Raw genomic sequence first — 26,001 nt, forward strand, 5'->3', positions numbered from 1 at the left:
AAGAGTACTGGAGTGGGGTGCCATTGCCTTCTCAGTAAGACCTAAAAGGATAAAAACAGAAACCTTAGGAAATTCTCTAAGAAAAGACATTTGTTACTTTTTATGGATGGCATGGTCCTGCTATTATCTGATACACAGAAAAGGAAGACAACTCTACTTTGAAATTGTTTAAAAATAATACAACAGTAACAACACATACAGTAACGAACAATATAAACAACAAGAACAATACTTTTTTTACTTGCTACTAGGCAATGCATCACCATACTTTACGTATATTTTTACTGATTTATTCCTCACTAAAATTCCATGAGATAGACATTATACTTCCATTTTACAGAGAGTAAACTCATTCTTAGAGGTTAAATAATTTACCCAAGGTCACATAACTTATCCGTGATAGTTGAGTAGGGATTTTAAACCTGAATGTATCTATTTCTAAAGAATATGTATTCCAAATAATATAGCAACATTGAAAGAGAAATAACTAGAAAAGTTCAAAGGCTGAAAAAGTTTTATAGCTGTAACCCATAAACTACTCTCTAGATTTGGCTTGCGAAGCTGAAAGAAATATTTTAGCTTTAATAAGGTGACAAGATTTTGAGAGAAAGCTGGAGGAAAAGAGCTTTCAAAATTCTAAGACTTTAAGTGGTTGGCCCAGGGCCATGGGGGCCTCGGACACAAAGACTCTGACAGTTAAAAGATTTCTATATATAATAAACTATGCCATTTTTTTTTCAGTTAAAGAACTATGAAGAGGACATTTCTTTTAAGCTGAGCTAGTTAGCCATGTGACTAGATACTACAGACTTCAATATCTTACCTCAACTGATTTTTCCTTTTTACAACAATTACAAAGAACATTTACTAAGCACTTATTTTGAGACAGATAGCATTCTGAATGTGCTATCAGTTCAGTTCAGTTGCTCAGTCTTGTCCGACTCTTTGTGACCCCATGAATTGCAGCACGCCAGGCCTCCCTGTCCATCACCAACTCCTGGAGTTCACTCAAACTCATGTCCATCGAGTTGGTGATGCCATCCAGCCATCTCATCCTTTGTCGTCCTCTTCTCCTGCCCCCAATCTCTCCGAGCATCAGAGTTTTTTCCAATGAGTCAACTCTTCGCATGAGGTGGCCAAAGTACTGGAGTTTCAGCTTTAGCATCATTCCTTCCAAAGAAATCCCAGGGCTGATCTCCTTCAGAATGGACTGGTTGGATCTCCTTGCAGTCCAAGGGACTCTCAAGAGTCTTCCCTAACACCAGATTTCAAAAGCATCAATTCTTTGGCACTCAGCTTTCTTTATAGTCCAACTCTCACATCCATACATGACTACTGGAAGTGAATGCACTATATTTGATCCTAAAACAATTCTACAAGGTATGTATCATTCCTATTTTAAGGATGAGAAAATTAAGTTATGATACAAATCTAGGCAAACTGGTGTCAGAGCTCATATCCTTCACCGTTATATTACATGGATGTTACAGTAAACTAGTATGACAAGAATTTGGCAAATAGTATTTATTCATATTCATTCTGTTATTTAAGAAAAAACATTTCCTAAAGTGGCTTGTCTTAAATTGTCACCTAAGGGACAGTTAGTCATTAGTAGTGTTTGCAATAATGTCACTTATTGACAACTAATGGAAACTGCAGTGTGAATGGCCTTATTTCAGTTTCCTAGAGAGAGTGTTAAGAAATGACCTCTCTATAAAGATCTTATATACTCTAAAATCTATAACTCAGTTCTATATAAGTGAAAGATGAAGTTTGTGCATTTCAGGATAGTTGCCGACTGACTGAATTATTTATGTTTTAACATTCAGATAGTACATTTCAAACAGAAGCTTTGATATTCTGTAAAGTGAAAAGGCAATTTGTATAAAAATTTTATTAGGTTTGTGTATTTTTACCCACACTACTTCAAAACAATATCATATGAGTTTGTAATACGCAATGCTTAAAATGGGTATGGCATTATTCACTATGATGTGTGGCACAGGTTGATTCCTTCTGAAATGTTTTTTATATATATATTATATATATATAACTTCTGATGTTATTACCACATTTTGTTGCTGTAGAAAATTTGTATTAAAAGAATAATTTTACATAGGTGAATTAACCTAAAATATTTCTTAACCATATTGACCAGAGCAACCTTTCATGACCAGATTCTGGGAAATATTTGTAAGTTAGATATATTAAAATTATTTTAAAATGAAATTAAAATTCATTAAAATAAATTTACATATAAATGGATTTAAATGACTGGAATCTAATAATGCCAAGCATCTGGAGGAAAAGTCAGAGAATCATTTCGACGTTTTCATTTATCTGAAGAGCACTATCTGGACTGTTGAATTGTTCATATTCAAATAAATATTGACTTTGTGTGTATATAATCATACAATCAATGAGTAATAAATCTTTTTATAGAGTAACTGTTACTTAAAATGAAGTGTAAATTAATATGTGGATTTCTGAGGTTTACTATACGTTGGCAAAATTGACAAAATATTATATTAAATAAACCATCTTTTGTATTACTATACCATAACACTCTAGAAAATGTTTTGATATCTTTACAGTGTAAGTTAAATGAAGAGTTAGAAAAAGTTAGGCTTTCTTACTCTCAAATACCTTGAGATACAGATAGTTTTTAAATGTTTACATTCTTTTCAGAGTTAATAATTGCTTTGTAATTCTTGTTGAAACCATGATATATATATATAGTTATAGTACCAAATTAATAAATGTGTGACAAGTTTTCAAATATGAAAAGTCATCACTAGTAAATACAAACTGTCATCTATTCAGTGGAAATAGTTTTTAAGAGCATGATTTTGACACTATAATGTTTAGAAGTCTGCTATTTAAAAAAAAAATTCCTTCAAAACAAACTTTACTTACAATATATATTAAATAATGACAAAAGGCCAAAACACATTACTTTGATATATAAATCCAACGTTTTACAATTAACCTAAACAAACTCTTTTAGAACTAAATGATCAAAGAATTCAATATGATCCATGGGGGGGGAGTAGAGGAGTAAATCACTGAGTCACAGAATAGAATTAAAATAAAAACTGATGCTGTTAATTTTAGAAATAATTTAATTCCGTTTGTATCAAAAGAAGACATTCAAAGAAGGAAAAAATTCAAATGGATAGTTTTGGGCAGTTCTGGTTGCTGGCATCCTACCCCCTTATCTGTAAAAGAATGCTTGCTGGCATTAGTTTCCATCAATTCATTTGTGATTTTGAAATTAATTCTGAAGGAAACCACAACTTACTTGAAGATCCCGCTGAGTGTCTGTGTGCCTGAATTTTTTTTTCTGTCTTCACAGACAAAGCACTTCCACTGGTCATGGAAAAAAGGTCTAAATCCGTGTCTTCTCTGCTTACAAGTCTTGCCTGGGAGCAATGGGAGAGAATGTATACAATCATGAAACAAAATATGGCATTTTCTGAATGCAGCTCACATTACCCCAAATAAACAAACAGGCTCTGTCAAACAACCTTCTTCAAAATGATACCACAATCCTTTATTGCTGCCCAGGCAGAACAAATGCACTATGTCAAAGCATTTTTTGCAAATAAGAGCCGATTTTAAAATTGAGGTTTGCTATTTGAGTCTGTACAACAAAAGAAAACATTTCAGTACAGTAATTTTGATGAAAATCAATCTTAAAGGCAACTGATGAAACTTTAAATAGCTTAACATCACTTATTTACCAAGGATATTATTTAATTCTTAATTGAATGTTATAAATGTCACATCGGATTATTTTCTGCAATATTCACGTTTTACCACTTATAAAATTCCCTGAAATGCCTTTCATCCCATATTTTTATACTACAAAGCCATGAAAGATCTCTACTTTCTCACTACAGTCATTATTAATGTAAAATACTATATGTTAAGTCTAATTTGGGAATAAGGGTAGACATATAGAAATTTCAAGATATTTTAAGGACATATGTATTAGGTAATTTATTTCATCTAAAATTACTCTCTGAACTTTCATTACTATTTTGGATTGAACTGAAGAGTTGAAAGAATCACCTCTTGGCTATAAATATTGGTTTACATAATGTCTAATATCATTAAGTAAGGATTTATCGGGATTTGGCCCCTAAATGGGAGAAAAATGCCATGATAGAAGAAAGCAAAGCAGCCTCAAAGTAGCTGGAACTTCATCCAAACCATAGGATGCTTGAAATCCTGTGAGAAAGCATTGTCCTTAATATTTGATGTGAGAAAAATTTAGAGTAAAATAAAACCATAAAACATCACTGTGGTTACATAGCTATCCCTATATGACGTGCTACAAAAACTCATGAAACCAGAACCCAAAGATCATCTTCCTTCAAATTCAGATGTCTGCATCCCCCCTCCCACCTTCTCTCATTGTTAAATAAGCAAGTTTGGTATTGGTGAACTCAGAAGGGAAGCCCTTCTAGCGCATTAGTCACTTTTTAAAATGTACCTGGGTAAGTGATACCATTGTTTCATCAAAAAAACCTCCGTAGAGAACCGTTTCAAGTGAAACGATGACTGGCTCACAATTTACACTTGTGATGTTTAGGATGAAAAATGTTATACATTCTTTCTGGATTTTATTTCATTAGTGCACAAGCATATGTATTTAATGGTCCCATTACTATAGCTCCATCAATACTGAGACATCACAAAAACCAATCAGGAATAAGGGGGAGTGAAAAAGCTGGCTTAAAGCTCAACATTCAGAAAACTAAGATCATGGCATCTGGTCCCATCATTTCATGGGAAATAGATGGAGAAACAGTGGAAACAATGTCAGACTTTATTTTGGGGGGCTCCAAAATCACTGCAGATGGTGATTGCAGCCATGAAATTAAAAGACGCTTACTCCTTGGAAGGAAAGTTATGACCAACCTAGATAGCAGATACAAAAGCAGAGACATTACTTTGCCAACAAAGGTCCGTCTAGTCAAGGCTATGGTTTTTCCAGTGGTCATGTATGGATGTGAGAGTTGGACTGTGAAGAAGGCTGAGCACTGAAGAATTGATGCTTTTGAACTGTGGTGTTGGAGAAGACTCTTGAGAGTCCCTTGGACTGCAAGGAGATCCAACCAGTCCATTCTAAAGGAGATCGGTCCTGGGTGTTCTTTGGAAGGAATGATGTTAAAGCTGAAACTCCAGTACTTTGGCCACCACATGCGAAGAGTTGACTCACTGGAAAAGACTCTGATGCTGGGAGGGATTGGGGACAGGAGGAGAAGGGGATGACAGAGGATGAGATGGCTGGATGGCATCACCGACTTGATGGATGTGAGTCTGAGTGAACTTTGGAAGTTGGTGATGGACAGGGAGGCCTGGCGTGCTGCAATTCATGGGGTCGCAAAGAGTTGGACACGACTGAGCGACTGAACTGAACTAATTGACTGATCAAAGCAATACCAAGATTTTGGTGACATCATTTACAAAATAAGGAAAGACATGCTAACCACATCAGAGACCCGCCTGCTGACTAAAGAGGCTTTAACTATAAGCCTCAGGATTTTAAAATCAGGTTTTATTTGCTTCAATTTAATGACATAATTTCACTACACCTATTTAAAAAGCAGAAATCTCACCCTCCTCCAGACAAGATGATACCTATACGTCAATAAAATATTTGTGAACATGTCTTCCAAAAATCTTGTTATCATCTAAGCCATTAACATCCAAAAGATTGCTTATTCCAAAACAGAAAACAGTATCGGTTATTAACTAAGCCAGATTATAACAGAATCAAATTTAGAAGTGAAATTTAACAATAACACACACTTTCACAATGGTGCCACCTCGCAGCTTAAATGCAAACCTAGAAATTTCATAGAGGCTAGTTACATGTCTAGCAGCATATTTAACTCAGCCACATATGTATTTATATTCAAATTCTACCTGTGAAAACACTGGTTTCAAATTGAACATCATCCTTCCTCTTACTGTTAAGGAGTAGAGAAATCATAAAGAAAATATATCTTTTCTTCTATGTCATGCAAAATGGATATACTATACATGCAAAATAGAATAATATTTAAATAGTAATTTTGCAAAACTCTTGTTGGTCTTTGTCTTCTGATTAGGTCATGTCTGTAGCCTCATCTACAAAGTCTGTAATATTCTTTTTTCCCATATTTTTACAATGAAATGAGTGGTATGAATTCTGGAACATGACTTCTAAGCAAGTGGATCCTGTTTCACCTCCAAACCAAGCTACTTAATTTAAAATAGAGAATCTCTTCCATTTAATAAAGAACAGTCAGTTCTTTCTTCTGATTTTTCACAAACAAGATTTTATTAAATATTTATTTTAAAAGTTTGTATTTTTAGAAGACAAACAGCACACAAAATAAATACCTATTTACTTATTATGCAGATATTTTTAAAAAAGAGAAATAAAATATTATAAAGTGAAATTCACTTGTAAGCTTTTCAGTTTTTCTACATATGTTTTGAATAAACATATTCAAAAGTTTTTAGAATATTATTTCAAAATTAACCTAACTTATTTTTGCATTTTGCTTCTTTCACTGTACATTACATCTGTGAAATACAGATCTAGTTCATTTAACTGTTTGAATAATATGCAAATTATTGCAAAATTACTGTAGATGCTATGAACATACCACATCATTGTTTGTACTATTTCTAGACATAATACCAGTGTTTTAAAAATATTTTTCTCTTTGATTGCAGAAAGCTGAGGTATGCATACCCCTCCATTCATAATACATTGTCATCATTGTGCAAACCCCTTCTCTTATATAATAAGACAGAGGCCTTGTTATGTAACATATGTGGGCATGGAAGGCACTGTAAATGTTTTATAGAACTATAATTTACATGTAATAAAATGCACAGAACTTAAATATGAAGTTCAATCATTTTCAAAAATTTTCTTTTTGATTTACAACTCCCATAGAAGCTGCAAAAATTGGTACTAAGAGTTACTTTTATATCCTTCACACAGCTTATCCATATGATATCTTGATAATTCAAGTTCAATTAATAAAAACAGGAAATTGACATTGGTGCCATACTATTACTAAACCATAGACCTTATTCACCAGTTTCCACACGCACTATTTTTTTTTGGTTTGTTTATGCTTCTATGACATTTTATCACATGTATAAATTCACATAACTACCACCACAATCAGAATAGACAATTATTCCATTTCTCCAAACAAGCTCTTTGTTTTCCCTTTAGAGTAATACCTTCCACCTAATCTAATAACTGGCAACCACTAATAAATTCCCCATCACTATAATTATGTAGTTTTGAGAATGTTATGTAAATGAAATCATACAGTAAAGAACATTTTGAAATTGTCTTCTTTCACTTAGCAAAATGCTCTTGAGATCCATGAACGTCTTTGTGTATGCCATGAGTTTATTCTTGTTTGTTGCTTTTTGTTCCTTTTTGTGTATCTGTTGTATATATGTACCACCATTTGTTTACCATTTACCCAGTGAATGAGATTTGGATCATTTCCAATATTTTCAGCTATCACAAATAAAACTACTATGAACATTTATGTATAAGTTTTTGATTGAAGTTCATCTCTCTAGAAAAAGTGCTCAGGAGCAAAACTGCTGAGTCAGATAAGTATATATTTAACTTTATGAGAAATTGACACTATTTTCTTTTTTTTACAATGGCTGTGCCCTTCTTCATAGGGACTTCTCTGTGGTTCAGTGGTAAAGAATCTGCCTGTCGATGCAGGCTACGCGGGTTCAATCTCTGGGTTGGGAAGATGCCCTGGAGTAGGAAGTGGCAACCTGCTCCAGTATCTTGCCTGCAGAATTCCATGGACAGAGAAGCCTGGTGGACTACAGTCCATGGGATGGCAAAGAGTTGAACACAACTTATTGACTAAACAACAATTCATGCATATGGTATATGTCTTTGATTTTTTATAAGCAATGTTTGATAGGTTATAATTGTAAGGGCCTTGCACATGTTAATGTTAACATTTGTGATTTAACTCTATCGCAGTACACCTTCTCCTTTTGTTTAATCCTGTTTTTTTCTTCCCTCAAAGGAGTTGTTCCCGAGAGCCTTCCCCAGTAAACATTCTACATTCAAATATCAGAATCGGAGTATATTTTCTGGAGAAATTGAACTATGAGTGTCTCCTGCAGGAAAATGCTAGCATTTTGGGGGGATAATTTTAATAAGCAATGCAATTGTCTAGATCTATGACATGCCTTCTGATATATATTTGGAAGTAAGTAAAATAATATCTTGTTTGCATTTTTCTCATTCTTGTCTGTCATACAATAACTTTAATCTTGTTTGGAAGACAGAGATATTATTTATTAGCTTCCTCAAAACCTAGCATTTGAATGTTTGATTATGTCCTATTCTGTCCTCACTTTTGAAGCTCAGTGACAAAATATTCTAGATGATATTTATATTTATCCCTATATTAAGAAATAACTCCACTGTCTTTTGGTATGCCTTATTCTGATGTGATGTCAACTGTCAACCTATTGTTCCTTTGTAGATAAACTTTCACTAATTCTTTTATGCTGTCTAATCCAGGGTTCATTTCAAATATATTATTTTTTATTTTCAGAATTTATAAAGGCCTTATTTGCATATCCATCTCCCTCTAATTAAAATTTGATCATTTTTTTGTTTGATTATTCTCTGCTCTTTTATTATAGGTGGCATTTTTATGTCTTTGAGGATATTATAGTAGCAGCTGTTGCAGCTTTTTAACATTTCAAGATTTTCCTTAGTTATGGCCTGGTCTCAGTTGTACAATTATCTGCACAAGTTTCCTACAAGTAGGGTGTTTTCATTCCCCAACACTCTGCAAGATTTCCACCCAGCTTCCCCTTCAATTAGCCCAGTATTCTTTTAGTGTAAATCCTTGATCCATTCCCCTATCTTGACTCAAAAAAAAAAAGTCTGTTCTACTACTACTACTTACGTTGTTTTGTGTTCAGCTGTTCTTATTCAATATATTTTTTAAAAAGTATTTATCATTTCTATGTATTTGTCATACATTCATGGGTAGTGTGATATAATGGTATATGGAGGAAGGAGATTAATGTCAATGGGTTAATCTCATAGAACCATTGTGATTAGGAATCTACCCAATCTGTTTTCATTCATTTTAGAAGTATAATAATCAAATGTAATATCCCTTCCTTTATTGTGGCATTTCTTGGCACTTTATATTTCTGATTTTTGCTCCAAAGTGGCTACTCAAAAATCTGTGTGAGAGTGTTAGTCAATAATATGTAGGGTGTTAGTAGCCTGAGGTACCACTTTTCCTAGGGTAATCTTCATGTCACTCTGCCAGAGGGATTTCTATTAAAATGCAAGAAAATATTTGTTTAGTGATTATTTCAAATATGTGCATTCTTCTATAAATATTTCCATAAGCACATTAATTTTAACATTGTCCTAATTTTTCTTCTCTTTCAGGAAAACTCCTTGAATGAGTAATTCATAAGAATAACGAATATAACTGCTCTGGATATGATAATATTATTTCCCATTAGAGAATACATTATTTTTTTATATAAAATTCTACACGGTAAGTTGACTTATAATCAGTTTTCTTGGTGAATGTAGAGTTTGAGCAAGGAATATTCATTGGTTGATATAAATGGAAGGTGACATAAAGTTAGGGTTATTTGATGCCCTTCATTTTCACATGCCAAGGAGGTCACACACTTCTGTCATTTGTCAGGGTACCCTCTTTTCTGGGAATTTCTGGAAACACTAACATTTCTTGTTTGGGGACTCTATTTCTCAGACTCCATATTGACCATTCTTCTGTTAACATAGGCTTCCTTCTGATAGCATATATTTCAGCTGACTTTTGAAATGCACATGAGTTATATTGTCTAGAGTATACACTCTGGTCGCCATGTTAGAACTTGGTTGCTCCTAACACTCCAACCATTTGCACTTTATTACTTACAAAGGTTGAACACACAACTACTTTTTAATTTTTACCTGGTTTGATTTTTTGAGTCATGAGGGTGCTTTGCTATTTCCCTCAAGTATCCTCCTTTTAAAATAGTCTAGACAATAATATTGTTTTATAATTTCTTGCCCAGAGTATCTTTTAAAATATAGTAGCATCTTGTTATTTTAAAATCTACCAGATAAACTAAGTATTTTAAGGTGATATCATATTTTAAAGTCATATTATAAGCCAAGAAAACATGGTACTATTTTAATATTTAATATTTTAAGATTATCCTCAAAAGATACAGTTGTGGTATTTTCATAATTTATACTACTTATTGACACATCTTAAAGTGCCATCTGTTGAGTACTGTTGTCCACACACTTTTACTGAACTTTAAACACATTTCTTACCACAAGCTGAACTCTTCCACCATTACGTATGTCTGGATCTAACTCAGGCAAGAAGTGCTTGCTGCATAATGACAAAAAGAGAAATCACATTATTATATCAATGTAGAGGAAGACTATGAAAAACATGCCCAATGACAAGTTTGAGAAAAATCAATAATATACAAAATGGAAATAATTGTTTTCTTAAATTAGGTGAACGCAAATACATATACAAATTTATGTCTTTTCATAATTACTTTAAAATTCAATTTGACATAAATTTTAAATTTGCCAAACATAAATGCATACACAGATAAAAAAAATCTGCAGGTACCAATAACCTTAGCTAATAAATTATAGAATGGGTAAATATTGTACCATGTCTACTTATATATCTTACTTATAAGAAAGGCAAAGCTTCTTATTTTTAAAATAGCTCTGGTATGTTTAATGCATTATACTAATGCTCACAATTAACTTCTGTTTAAGGCTAGAGCATTCATATTTGGCTTTTCAAGAACTTCTGTTTTAGAAAAAAATTTTTCTTAAAATATGAATACTTAAATATTCCTTTATATATTATATTTTCAAGGGACAAAATCCACTAATAATTGTCTGTTGCATTGTATGTTTAATTATAACTAATTAAGGAGTAACTGATGTTGTTAAATGTTTAAGTATCTTAAAAATACATCCTGAAATGTTTTGTTTGTATTTTTCACATTATCTGTACAGATGCTTTTAAATCTCTAAAGAAGACCTCTTTCATCTGGTTAATATAGATGGTAAGCTATGCATTATGCTACATTTGGTTATAGTCCTGAAAATATCTTGTTATGAATTATACTAAATCAATTAATACCAGCATAAAATAAACTGTACTTTCATCAATAGGAACACTCAGCAAAATAAAAAAAGCCTCAAATGTTGATTGCTTTATTCCTACTTTCTTTGCTCCCAATGAAATAGGATATAGCAACCTAGGTTTTGAAGTGTTTTAATTTCACTTTTTTCCATATTATTAAAGATATTATATGGATAGAATTGACTACATATGAAGGTTTTTTCACTTGTATATATTATAAAAAAGGTTTAATTTTTATACATTATAACATTCTGCTATATTAAGTGTTAGACCTCATAACTGTTTTCTTTTTTACTCATTTAAATAATTAATACCTGCAACCCCTGGAAATGTTTCCAGTGTCATCTATATTTAGATTCATATTGGTTTATATATTTGACCTGTGGCGGATTCATTTTGATATTTGGCAAAACTAATACAATTTTGTAAAGTTTAAAAATAAAATAAAATTAAAAAAAAATTGTTTTGTGGATAAATGTAGCTACCGTGAAAGTCATAAAAATTTATCACAACTGTATAATATGAGAAACTAAATACTCAGTATTCTGTAATAACCTATAAAGGAAAAGGGTTTCCCAGGTGGTTCAGTAGGTAAAGAATCTGCCTTCAATGCAGGAGACTCAAGAGACCTGGGTTTGATCCCTGGGTTGGGAAGATGCCCTGGGTGAGGGCATGGCAAACCACTCCAGTATTCTTGCCTGGAGAATCCCATGGACAGAGGAGCCTGGCAGGGTACAGTCCATGGGGTCACAAAGAGTCAGACATGGCTGAAGCAATTGAGCACATAAGTGAAAAGAATGTGAAAAAGAATATATATGTGTTCTACACCTGAAGCTAACATGACATTGTAAATCAACTGTACTTTAATTAAACAAAAAATATTCAAAAATATTATCTCCAGACTTTTATTTCTTTAAAATTTTGGTTTAGTAATTATGTACATAAATGTTTTATGTTATGTATTATTTGGACTGAATCTTGTTCCCTCAAAATTTATATGTTCAAATCTTGTTTTCTCAAAATTTATACATTCAAATCCTAATATTTAATACCTCAGAAAATTATTATATGAAGACAAGGCCTTGAAAGAGACAACTAAAGTAAAACGAGTTCAAAGAGGTGGGCCCTAATCCAATATAACTGGTGTCCTTGTTCAAAGAGGAGATTAGAACACAGGTAACACAGGTGGAAGGATGGTCATGCGAGGAGCCAGTGAGATGGAGCATCTGCAAGCCAAGGAAGACAGACCTCCAAAGAAACCAAACTTGCTGACTCCTTGATCTTGGACTTTCAGCTTCCAACACTGTGAGAAAATAGATCTCTGCGCTTTAAGCCAGGCAATCTAGTATTTTGTTATGGTAGCCCTAGAAAACTAATACATACATTAATATAACAAAAATTAATTGATTACTTATTAGGTTCAAGGCACCTTTCTTTGCTGCTAAGGGACATCAACATTTGATAACCTCAGTTTGAGAACTCACCTCTATCTTGTGAGAAAGAGAGATATCATCTCACTATAAAGAGGAGGAAACTAAAATATTGAGACATCACTGAGAATCAGTTACATGACTAGTAAAGTGGCAGGATTGGGGTTGAGTTTAATTTTAACTGCAAACATAAATGATAATAAAAATAACAAAAAATAAAATACTGCAATCACCAATACAGATGATATTTATAAACAGTTAATAGATACCATGCATTTTACTTTATAAAGTAGAACCATTTGTGTGGTTCATCATCACCATCAATCATTTGTTTTGATTTTTAAGCATTGCAGAAACTAAGCTCTTGAATATTTTACAGTGAAAAACATAGTGATCAAATCTATTCTATATAAGAGCCCATTTATAGTCTGGTAATGTCGTATATTGGCCTTTGGCTATATAAAGTCATGTTTGTTTTAGCATAATTAGCATAGGTTTCACTTTTCAATATGTGTTTGCAATACAAAAATCTGATTTAATGGAGATGACCTCACCATTTCATATTTCTGGAACCAGTCGTTTCAAGAACCCCAACCTGTGTATGAAGCCATTGGTATGTATATTCTTTACTCCTTTCTAATTTTTCATTTGCACTGGTATCCTTATACATAAATTCTTCTTCCTTATCTAGGGAAAAATATGAAAATATCATTTGTTTTTTAAAGAAATCAAATTTTGGCCAAGCAGCTTAGTCTAGGCTAACAATTTTATCACAAGGAAGAGAAAAACAAGACAGGTCAGGAGAGCTAAATCATCTGTAAGAAAAATACTGTCAGTCACTTATAAGATTAAGTACTTTTCCTGTTTGAGTTTCAAACCCACTTATTTTGAAAAGCAGAGTTGTTTTAATGAAACCAACATCCTATAGGGCTTGTTTTTTAGTGTTTTAGTTAGAAAATAGAAATAATTATTTTTGGTAGACAGAATTTAAAATCTAATTGTTCTCATATAATGTTATCCATATGAAGAATTTATAATTTATATTGAGGATACTCAAAATAGATTTGCAATTTTGTATAAAACAAAACTTGGTTTATATAAGCCAGTACAATATGTAAGTTAGGAAAATCATTTATATTAGGTTTAGGAAACCTGTGCTAATGCCATAGCAATGATTTCAAAGATGGAGAGGGGAAAGGGTAACAAAGAAGACGAGTATGGAAACTATGCAAAAGGAGAAATTACGCCAGGTGAGAATACAAGGTAACAAATATAAAGGAAAATAAAATAGTTAAAAAAAAGAAAAAGAAAAATCCAACCCTTATAGCTACACCTAAATATAGTATACGTATTTATATTATTCAAAAAAAAAAAAAAAAAAAGATCTGCAGACATTGCTGCCACATGAATGCCACACACTTGAGTTACAATGAAGACCTGTTGTTCTAGAACACTTCTCCATGGACTTGATTTTTTAGATGGCCTCTTTTTTGGTGCCATCACCATGTTTAGGGACATTTTAGCTTTGTAGGGTTCACTGACAGTACACCAGAGAGGGGGTACCGACTGAAACTAACTCATGGTAATTAAACTCACAAGAAATCTACAATTTTTATTTAAAACATCAGTTTATTAATTTGAACTATTCCTTCAACTGGCTTCACCTAGCTTAAAACTCAACATTCAGAAAACTAAGATCATGGCATCCAGTCCCATCACTTCATGGCAAATAGATGGGGAAAAAGTGGAAACAGTGACAGATTTTATTTTCTTGGGCTCCAAAAGCATTGCAGATGGTGACTACAGCCATAAAATTAAAGGATACTGACTCCTTGAAAGGAAAGCTATGACAAAGCTAGACAGCATATTAAAAAGCAGAGACATCACTTTGCTGACAAAGGTCTGTATTTAAAACTATGGTTTTTCCAGTAGTCATGTATGGATGTGAACACTGGACCATAAAGAAGGCTGAGCACCAAAAAATTGATGCTTTCAAATTGTGGTGCTGGAGAAGACTCTTGAGAGTCCCTTGACAGCAAGGAGATCAAATGAATCAATCCTAAAGGAAATCAACCCTGAATATTAATGGGAAGGACTGATGGTGAAGCTCCAATACTTTGGCCACCTGATATGAAGAGCCGACTCATTGGAAAAGACTCCTGATTCTGGGAGAGATTGAGGGCAGGAGGGCAAGGGGATGAGAGAGGATGAGATGGTTGGACGGCACACTGACTCAATGAACATGAGTCTGACTAAACTTTGAGAGATAGCCATGGACAGGGAAGCCTGGTGTGCAGCAGTCCACGGGGCTGCAAAGAATCAGGCATGGCTTAGCAGATGAACAATTCTTTCACTGTAGATCTTCAAACATAGAAAGTAATCTTTTATTTGCAGGTTGTTTGGAGGACAAATGAGACATGCTGTGAAGCTTATTTTGAATGCTAGGTGCATGGGCAGAGACACATTCACATATGTATACACACTCAGCGTCTATTGTTTTGATTATGTTAAGATGATACATTCATCATGTCTTTTTTTTCCCCTTAAAATTTGCTGTGGTCCTAGTGAAATGACTAATTTTCAGTCCAAAGAGATACAAGGTCCAGTTCTCAGAAAAGCTACAAGTCAAGATGTTTATTTCTCTAAATTACATTACTTAACTTCCTGTTAACTTCTCATGACATCTTACATTTCTAAAATGGTCATATTCCTTGTTTCCTGCGTGCACGCTAAGTTCCTTCAGTCGTGTCTGACTCTTTGTGACCTTATGGACTATAGCCAGGCTCCTTTGTCCATGGTCTAACCCAGGCAAGCATACTGGAGTGGATTGCCATTTCCTTCTCCAGGGGATCTTACCGACCCAGGGATCAAACCCATGTATCTGTTGGCAGATTCTTTACCACTAGCACCACCTGGGCTTCCTGAATTTAAGCCAATCCTTCCATAGTTGCAGGGCTTCCCAGACAGCTCAGTTGGTAAAGAATCCTCCTACAAGGCAGGAGGCCCTGGTTCAATTTCTTGGCCGGGAAGATTCACTGGAGAAGGGAAGGCTACCCACTCCAGTATTCTTGGGCTTCCCTTGTGGCTCAGCTGGTAAAGAATCCATCTGCAACTTGGAGACCTGGGTTCGATCCCTGGCTTGGGAAGATCCCCTGGAGAAGGGAACGGCTACCCACTCCAGTATTCTGGCCTAGAGAATTCCATGGACTATACAGTCCATGGGGTCACAAAGAGTCTGACACGACTGTGTGACTTTCATTTTCACTTTCTCCATAGTTGCTGTACTGAAGGAACAATTACTCTGCATTCAAGGGCTGACCACTGAATTCATGAGCAGACAGCATTTTAATAAATGGCCTTCTTTATACAGAAACTAAAAAAGAGACTCAAATAAAGGGAAGATTTGGGCTTGCCACCCCAGTTACTGCATTAAGCACTAAGTTTCTTTTCTAGCAGAGTCCCAGGGTTTTATCTGCCTTTCTTGGTTGATCAGACCAAATGGTTAACCCATGAGTGCAATGACAGAAGGGAATGACAGAGAGGAATCAGTGACCCTGATAATTAACTGAACCTACAATTGGAACTTTAGCTACTCTTGATATGTAGCAAGTATACTTTTAGCTAAAAATAATCTTTGTGTCTTTCTTCTTTTGAAAATAGAGACATATACTTGCAATAGCCCCCTTTTAAAGTGCTTATTCCGAAAAGTTTTCCTCAATTCTACAGTAACACTCCATAAACCATAAGTGGTTTTACATTAGACTCAGTTCAGTTTCTCAATAATCATCCCCGAATAAAGATTAGAGATTTCACTGTAAGAGTCCAACTCATATTAATTCTTTTAACCATGAAGGCATGGATTGGTAGATTGGCATGAATTCAGTGTAAAAAGAGAACTAGCATAGTGGTGACATTGGCTAGATAGATCCAAGCATACTGCCATTCCAATGCTGCAGGAAATGATTCTGGCAAATGACTTTTGCAATAGCATTTCAGGATTACCCCTGTCACTGAGGAGAAAGTAGGATTTACTTCTTGAGGCTTGCTTTTAGCATTTTGTTTAGGAAGAATAATGGTGCCAGATTTACTTACAGACTTTTGTCATTTTCTAGTTCAGTTCAGTTGCTCAGTGGTGTCTGACTCTTTACGACCCCATGGACTACAGCATGTCAGGCTTTCCTGCCCATCACCAACTCCCAGAGCTTGCTCAAACTTGTGTCCATCAAGTCAGTGATGCCATCCAACCCTCTCATCCTTTGTTGTCCCCTTATCCTCCAGCCTTCAATATTTCCGAGCATCAGTGTTTTTTCAAATGAGTCAGTTTGAGTTGGAGTATTAAAGTTTCAGCTTCAGCATCAGTTCCTTTCAATGAGTATTTAGGACTGATTTCCTTTAGGATGGACTGGTTGGATCTCTTTGCAGTCCAAGGGACTCTCAAAAGAATTTTCTCCAACCCCACAGTTCAAAAGCATCAATTCTTCGGTGCTCAGCTTCCTTTATAGTCCAACTCTCACATCCATACGTGACTACTGGAAAAACCATAGCTTTGACTGGATGGACCTTTGTTGGCAAAGTAATGTCTCTGCTTTTTAATATGCTGTCTAGACTGGCCATAGCTTTTCTTCCAAGGAGTAAGTGTCTTTTCATTTCATGGCTGCAGCCACCATCTGCAGTGATTTTGGAGCCCCCCAAAAATAAAGTGTCACTGTTTCCACTGTTTCCCCATCTATTTCCCATGAAGTGATGGGACTGGATGCCATGATCTTAGTTTTCTGAATGTTGAGTTTTAAGCCATCTTTTTCACTCTCCTCTTTTCACTTTCATCAAGAGGCTCTTTAGTTCTTTGCTTTCTGCCATAAGGGTGGTGTCATCTGCATATCTGAGTTTATTCATATTTCTCCAGGCAATCTTGATTCCAGCTTGTGCTTCATCCAGCCTGGCATTTCTCATGATGTACTCTGTATATAAGTTAAATAAGCAGGGTGACAATATACAGCCTTGATGTATTTCTTGTCTGATTTGGAACCAGTCTGTTGTTCCATATCCTGTTCCAACTGTTGCTTCTTGTCCTGCATACAGGTTTCTCAGGAAGCAGGTCAGGTGGGCTGGTATTCCATCTCTTTAAGAATTTTCCACAGTTTGCTGTGATTCACAACAAACCATGACTGTGTTTGCATAGTCAGTAAAGCAGAAGTAGATGTTTTTCTGGAATTTTTCTAGTTAGACTTCCCAATAAATCCTTTTGATTTTAGAAGAAACACCTTTCTGCCTGCAAAATGCAATCTACTACCTACCTACCGTTCTTTCCTATTTTTCTAGGTCTTAATTAATTTCTTGTACCATCAACCTAAGAGAAAAGTTCTCTTTTTGATCCATGCTCTCCCCTAGTTACTACAGTCTATATATGCTGTTTTTACTTCAGGACACACATTCTATTAATTTTATTTAAATAAATTGTTAAACTCTTTTACTATATAAATAACATATTTTCACAATAGTTAACCTTAAAAATACTGAAAAGTAAGAAGTCAAAGAAAAGAAAATCTACAAAAAGCCCACTATTCAAAGATAACCACTGAATAACACTTTTAAGGCATTTCTTTGTAGTTCTTTTTCCCATAGATTTGTTTTATAGCATTTTTCCATTAGTACTATGACAAATGAATTCTATGTAATGGAAATCTAAATCTGAAAATGCTTTTAGGGGTTATACCCTATGATGTACCAACTTGTTACATGAAGGTTTTTAATTATTCTATTTAATCCATTTTTAAGGTGGAATTAGATAACATGTCTGAATTTCTGAATATTTGGAAGAACATGGTATAATCTATATTGTCAAATAGTTTACAAAACCTTTACCAATTTACCACAAGTTATATGAGGTTAATCATTTCACTAAGTCCCTAGTCAGCATTGGGATATTAAGTATTTTAGAACTGGTGATACTTTGAGAAAAATATTGTCTAATACGGTCTTAATTTATATATTTCTACTGCTAGCAAATTTAAAGTGGTTCCATATGATTTCTTATCAATAATATATAAAGTGTAAAGTATCTTTCTTATTCTTCCCAATTATCTGCTGGATTCTAGTATTTCCATTTTTGCTTTCAACTGACCATTCAAAATTCTTTATCTGTTACCACTGGTGCGAATATTTTCTCCTGCCCATTGTTTGATTTTAATTTCTACTCTATTTTCAAAAGGGGCAAATTTTTCTCTAGGCATACAAATTTATCTATTTGCTAAATATCTTCTAAACTATAAACCTTTTTCCACTCATAATTTATAGGCTATATCTTCCAATTTGTTAAATATGAAACCTAAGATTTCAGGGACAAATTCTACACTCTTCTAATATTTTGTCTTTTACACTAAAATATATTGGTTAACAAAATTCCATTAAGAGAGCTCTCTCTCAGTCTACTTTGTCTTCCCTTTTCATTCCCTCCTTAATTTACTGCAATCCAATTCTGTCAAATTGAAATTATCCTTACAATGAGGACCTTAAACCACCTTATCTACCAAGCACATTTATTCCTTATCTTCATTGGCCTCTCTGCTGAATTCAATTACACAGAACATTTTCTTTGTCTTAAAACTCTCTTCTCTGTGAGACTTTGAAACATCAGACTTCAAGTGCTTCCTTTCTGGCTCTTTTACATACACTCCCTCAGATGCTGATGCTTGTCAGTCTACGGAGCTTAGGAGCCTACGCTCACCACCTCCTTCCATGCCTAACATTGTGCTGGCCTTTGATGACAGCCAACTGGATAACTAGATGGTATGGTGGCCGTTTAGTTGCTCAGTCGTGTCTGACTCTTGTGACCCCATGGACTGTAGCCTGCCAAGCTCCTCTGTCCATGATATTCTCCAGGCAAGAATACTCAAGCAGGTTGCCATTTCCTTCTCCAGAGGATATTCCTGACCCAAGGATCGAACCCAGGTCTCCTGCATTGGAGGCAGATTCTTTATCAACTGAGCTGCAAGGGAAGCCAGATAACTAGATACAGAGTGTTTATTGCCTCATGGGGGTGGCAGCTTAGAGGACTGGATATTGCCAACCTCTACTTTGTTCCTGCTCTCAGATCCAGCTGAACTTCAGAATCACAGCATGTTTTCATCATCATCCTAGTAAGTCTGCTTTTTCTCCTGACTCCCCAAGTCATTCAGACCAGATATTCTGGAGTTGTCCTTGGCTGCTCACTCCTTATGTAATGACATCTAATCCAGAATTAGGTCTAGTCTCCCTACCAGTTATCTCACTGATACCTGGCCCCTTCTTCTCATCTCCATTGCTCCATTTTGAACAGGAGAGAGAGTCTCTGTTGACTGACATGTGTGCTTTAGCTCATTGCAATATGGCTTCCCCCCTGTACCGTTTCACTAAAACTGTTTACACGGAGATCATTAACACTGCTAGATCTTTGGGACTTTTTGAAGTTCTTACTGACTCCTCTAATGTTATACATCGTCCACTTCTTCCTTCTCAAAAGGCTTATTTCCTCCGACTCTTGCTTAGTTACACTTGTCCTGTTTTTCTCTGCCCTACTGTCTAAACCTCAGTTTCCTTCAAGGGTTCCTCTTCCTTTGGCATCTCTTCCAATCTCGGGATTCTTCTCTGGCATAATGTCCTAGCCCCATCTTACTCTTTGGTTATAAGCTTCCTGTCAGAGGATATTCCTTCAAGTTCTTCTATCGCTTTCTGAAATGTATTTATCCAAAGCCTCTCTACTAGGTATCCTACAGACAATTTAAACAGACTACATAAAAAGCTAAACTCAAGCTTTATCCCACCCTTTCATAGTTTCTATAATTCTACCATCATCGTCCGTGTGAAACTCAGAAACCTGAGTGCTGTACTGAACCAGTATTCTTCCTCACACTTTAACTGCAGATTTTACCTCCTAAATTCTTTTCATTCTGTCAAATCTCTGATATTTGAATTTTCACCATTTTAATTTGGCCCACTATCATCTCTTCTCAGTTACTGTAACAGCATTCTCACTGGTCTTTTTGCTTTTGACCTTGTTCCCACTTATATATCTCCAACTGCAAACGGTCTTTCTAAGGAACCCATTTAATTTGCACTTTCATAGGTTGAATTCTTGGTTCTCTACTGTGTCTGGGTAATGTTCAAAACATTTTGCACGGCATACAGGCTTTCCTTATCCCTTCAGACACATCTATTAAGTTCCTCCCTCAACCACCCAGATGTATTATAATTACTCAAAATGATCCCGTTGGCCTATAGACATTGTGTTTGGGATTATATACTTCACCAATGGTGTTCTTACTTCAGGTCTTACTTTGGAATTTACATTCTTCAGAGTAAGCTCCTGATCTTCTAAACACGTCATTCCTTATTCAAACTAGGTTAGAGATGTCCTCCATGGATAATATAGAGACCTTACGATAGCATTTATTACATCACAATTTACTCTTCTATTCATGTGTCAGTTTTATGTACTAGAATATACATTTTATAAGTGATACATAGTAGGATGATGTTCAGCAAATATTGGTAAGATTAAGGAATGATTGTCATAGTTGATTAATGTTCTCTGAGAAACGGAATTTAGATTTTTAGCATGCAGACAAACCTGTGTATTCTGGAGAATAACACATGTCTAAATGTGATTAACTTCATTATTATAATAGAAACTTTAGCTCTGAAAGTTGGAATTAGATTGGGATAAAACTGACAATCAAAGGTAGCAAATTAAAAACAATGTGTGCGTGTGTGTGTGTATATATATACATATAAATGGCTACTTTATAAAATGTTGACAATGTATACAATCCTAGAGAAAAGCAGTTCAGCTTAAAAAAGTTCTCCAAAAGAAATTAGTCATTTTTAAATTAATGAAAATTTTTTTTCTTCATGAAAAGCAAGATAAGTGTTCATTAAACTCATATGCCTCAAATTAGTCAGTTTCCTAAATTTTCAACATAGCATAGTATCCTATACAGAGGAAGATTAGGATTCAATTATCATTTGGGGCACACAAAAAGAAGCTAATGATTTATATTTTTAATACCTACGGCAACTTTCCCATGACTATTTTCTTTTCTTTTAATAGCCTTTCTCAGTAATATAATAATAAAATACTATTGGTTTCATGGATGGAGATGAGTTCATCTCTTTACCAAAAGCTTTTGGAGGACTTGGTGGCATGCTGAGCAAAATGTTTCATATGAAAGAAATATTTTTGGTAACTTTGATAAATGGTTGATTCTATGTATCTTATGCTAGGAATAGTAAAAAATATGATTTACATTATAAAGTATAAGTGGTCTGCATGTATTTGTTAAGAGCAGTTATTGCATCATACCTCACAAATAAAGGACAAATACAATTGGAGTTTGGCATAAACAGAATTTTAAATTCATTAACATCTGCATAAATACTTGTTGATAGGCTGTTTATGGCTTCTTCCTTAACCAATCCAATCTGTTGTTGGAAAGTTGACAACACTGGCAGGAAACCAATAACTCTCTAAGAGCCATTTGTGTATGACAAGCAACATTTCTATTCTTTAAAAATATATTTAAATATATATGTAATTGATCACTAAGGAAAAATGACTGTATGAACAAAGAGGAGGACTGTTAGTCCGAGAGCTTAAAAACAGAAATCTTGGGAACAGAGCCAAACTATATGTAAGGGTCAAAGGCTAATTGCAGCACTAATCACTCCTTTATATATTTCACTATATTTTATGGCAGAGAAGGCAAAAACGTACCAGGATAAAAAATACTTGCTAGTTTCTGACATTTGAATTACTTTTCAAAATTCATCTGTTTGGGGGTGTTGAATTTATAAAAGCAAAGAAAAATCAGAGTTACTAAATTATACAGTTTAAAATACGTGGACTTTGCAAGATATAATTTTAATACTATGGAACTGCTAGCATTAAGTAAATCCCTCTAGAATAACAGAGTCACTCTTCTACAAAGTGGATATAGTTGTGCTTATTAAACAGTTATGCATTCTGTACTCACTTTATAGGATATGTTTTCCCATTTGTCTTGTTCAATTGAGCTGTACCTCCTCATTAATGTCTTAATAGTAGAGTCCCTAATTACATGAAGAGTGGTTCTTTGGTTTCTTCTGTGACAGCCTCATAACTCAAGAAAATAGCAGGTTTGTTAACATATAATGTGTCTCCATGTTCGCTGTTAACCAGAGCTGAGGCTAGGATAAGGCAAGTGAGGCAAATGAGACACTTGCCTTAGGTACAAAATTTAAGGGAGTGCCGAAAAATCAGTAATCAAGATAAATAATATTTTAAAAGCAAAATTAGCACAAAAACCCATGATGAACAAAATATCACAATTGTAAATGCCAGAATCTGTTAACAGTGCTGTGCCAAGCTCTATTGGAGCCTGAGGTGAAAGGGTAAATCAGTAGTGCTGATCCTTCTCTGCCACAGTATTGGCAGATGTACCCATTTCTAAGTAATACTAATAAAAGTATCAACAGGATATTGTTTTTAGACCTACCCCATAGCCATTGTCTAAGATTGCTTTCTACTGTTTCTTATGAATCAGGCACACCATTGATTTTTCCACTAGACGAGGCCCTGGGTCTACCATGTATAAGAAAATAATTACAAAGTAATCCAGTTCATAAAGCAAAGCTACATATTACCCATCTTTCCATCTACCTAGCAACTGATTTGCACATAGTCAGCTGACCTTTCACTTACTGTGTGTCATGTTGGGCAAATTATTTATGCTGTCTCTGCCTCAGTGTTCTCCTCTTAAAATGGATATAACAACAACATAAAATAAGAAAATATATATAAGGTCACACATTTAGTATGGATTTAATAACTTTAGCCATTTTTCTTTAAGTGAAATCAGCTCTGTTATGTATAGCTTTGATGTTCTCTCAACTGTCACAAGCTAAGACTTACCTACCCTGCAGGTGGGACTATCCATACAAGTTTCTAAATCCATGCTAAGATCAAGGTTCCAGGGATGGCTGTCAGAGGGGAAGATTCCAGGATTAATCACAGAACTAGACTGAACAATTTTCTGGGACAGTCCAGGAAGTCCCTCTTTCCAGAACTCTAAGCCTGCAACAAGTATTTTTAAAATGTATTTTATGTCATAATAAATGAGGATCTTAGTGTGTCTTTAATGCAGAAGAATTAATTTCCAAAAGATAAGAAGGGTACACTGTCCTAATTGATTTGAAGTTATTTCAAATAACTTCAGCAATTGCTCAGTAATAACCATGAAGGAGGTTCCATTGACATGATTCTCTCCTGTTTCACTCTCTCAATTTAATTATCCTTGGAAAATATTCCTCTATTCAACCTAGACTCCCTCAGGGAGTGTTAATATAGTAGGTCATCCAAACCAGGGCCCACCCAATAGAATAATGATGAAACTGATGATGTAAGTAGGTTGGCTTTCAAAATAACATGGTTATAATGGCTACATAAATATTACTGCCTCCTTTTTTGTTGTTATTTTTTTTTTATATAGTTTAGACTTCAGTTCCCTGCTATATCTAAAAGTTCCTACTCTTTGGTAAAAAGACATCTCTAATTTAGGTATATTGATTAATTGAGGGCCAAGTAGATGGTTAATTTTCTTTGTAATCATTGTTTTTGAATAGCTATAAAACAGAAGTGCTCTAATGCATATGTCCTTTCCATCATAGGGGACTGGAATACAAAAGTAAAAAGTCAAGAGATAACTGGAATAACAGGCAAATTTGGCCTTGGAGAACAAAATGAAGCAAGGCACAGGCCAACAGAGTTTTGCCAAGAGAGCACACTGGTCATAGCAAACACCCTCTTCCAACAACACAAGAGGTGACTCTACACATGGACATCACCAGATGGCCAGTACTGAAATCAGATTGATTATATTCTTTGCAGGCAAAGATGGAGAAGCTGTATGCAGTGAGCAAAAGCAAGACCTGGAGCAGACTGTGGATCAGATCACTAGCTCCTTATTGCAAAATTTAGGCTCAAATTGAAGAAAGTAGGGAAAACCACTAGGGCATTCAAGTATGATCTAAATCAAATCCCTTATGATACATTGGAGGTGATGAATAGATTCAAGGGACTAGATCTGGTAGACAGAGTGCCTGAAGAACTATTGACATAAGTTCATAACATTGTATAGGAGGTGATGACCAAAACCATCGCCAAGAAAAAGAAATGCAAGAAGGTGAAGTGGTTGACTGAGGAGGACTTACAAATAGCTGAAAAAAGAAGAGAAGTGAAAGGCAAAAGAGAAAGGCAAAGATATGAATGTAGACTTCCAGAGAATAGCAAGGAGAGAAAAGAAAGCCTTCTTAAGTGACCAATGCAAAGAAACAGAGGAAAACAATAGAATGGGAAAGACTAGAAATCTCTTTAAGAAAATTGGAGATACCAATGGAACATTTCATACAAAGTTAGGCACAATAAAGGTCAAAAATGGCAGACCTAACAGAAGCAGAAGAGATTAAGAAAAGGTGGTAAGAATACACATAGTAACTGAACAAAAAAGCTCTTAATGACCCAATTAACCACAATGATGTGATCATTCATCTAGAGCCAGACATCCTGGAGTGTGAAGTCAAGTAGGCCTTAGAAAGCATTACTATGAACAAAGCTAGTAGAGGTGATGGAATTCCAGCTGAGCTATTTCAAATTTTAAAAGATGATGCTGTGAAAGTGCTGCACGCATTATACCAGCAAATTTGGAAAACTCAGCAGTTGTCACAGGACTGGAAAATGTCAGTTTTCATTCCAATCTCAAAGAAAGGCAATACCAAGGAATGTTCAAATTACTGTACAACTGCACTCATTTCACATGCCAGCAAGATTATGCTCAAAATCCTTCAACATCAGCTTCCACAGTAGGTGAGCCGAAAACTTCCAGATGTACAAGCTGGATTTAGAAAAGACAGAAACCAGAGATCAAATTGCCAACATTCGCTGGATTATAGAAAAAGCAAGGGAATTCCAAAGAACATCTACCTGTGCTTTATTGACTATGCTAAAGCCTCTTACAACAAACTGTGGAAAATTCTTAAAGAGATGGGAATACCAGACCACCCTACCTGCCTCCTGAGAAACCTGTATGCAGGACAAGCAACAGTTAGAACTGGACATGGAATAATGAACTGGTTCAAAATTGGGAAAGGAGTATGTCAAGGCTGTATATTGTCACTCTGCACATTTAACTTATATATAGAGAGCACATCATGAGAAATGCGGGGCTGGATGAATCATAAGCTGGAATCAAGACCGCCAGGAGAAATATCAACAACTTCAAGATATGCAGAGGATACCACTTTAACAGCAGAAAGTGAAGAACTAAAGAGTC

At 34.9% G+C, this 26,001-nt stretch overlaps 1 long non-coding RNA gene across 1 annotated transcript in view; it reads right to left on the bottom strand.

Annotated features, from left to right (window-relative positions):
- Positions 1-3,138: 3,138 nt before the first annotated feature.
- The window catches only part of LOC129655744 (uncharacterized), a 32,122-nt gene continuing 9,259 nt past the window's right edge, over positions 3,139-26,001 (bottom strand). The window contains exons 2-3 of the long non-coding RNA XR_008716106.1: positions 13,216-13,348; positions 3,139-3,422 (exon numbers count right to left, since the gene is read on the bottom strand). This is a non-coding gene — a long non-coding RNA (uncharacterized LOC129655744). The remainder of the gene's footprint in view (positions 3,423-13,215; positions 13,349-26,001) is intronic.

Source organism: Bubalus kerabau, chromosome 1 (assembly GCF_029407905.1).
Source record: "Bubalus kerabau isolate K-KA32 ecotype Philippines breed swamp buffalo chromosome 1, PCC_UOA_SB_1v2, whole genome shotgun sequence".
In the NCBI taxonomy this organism is placed as follows: Eukaryota; Metazoa; Chordata; class Mammalia; order Artiodactyla; family Bovidae; genus Bubalus; species Bubalus kerabau.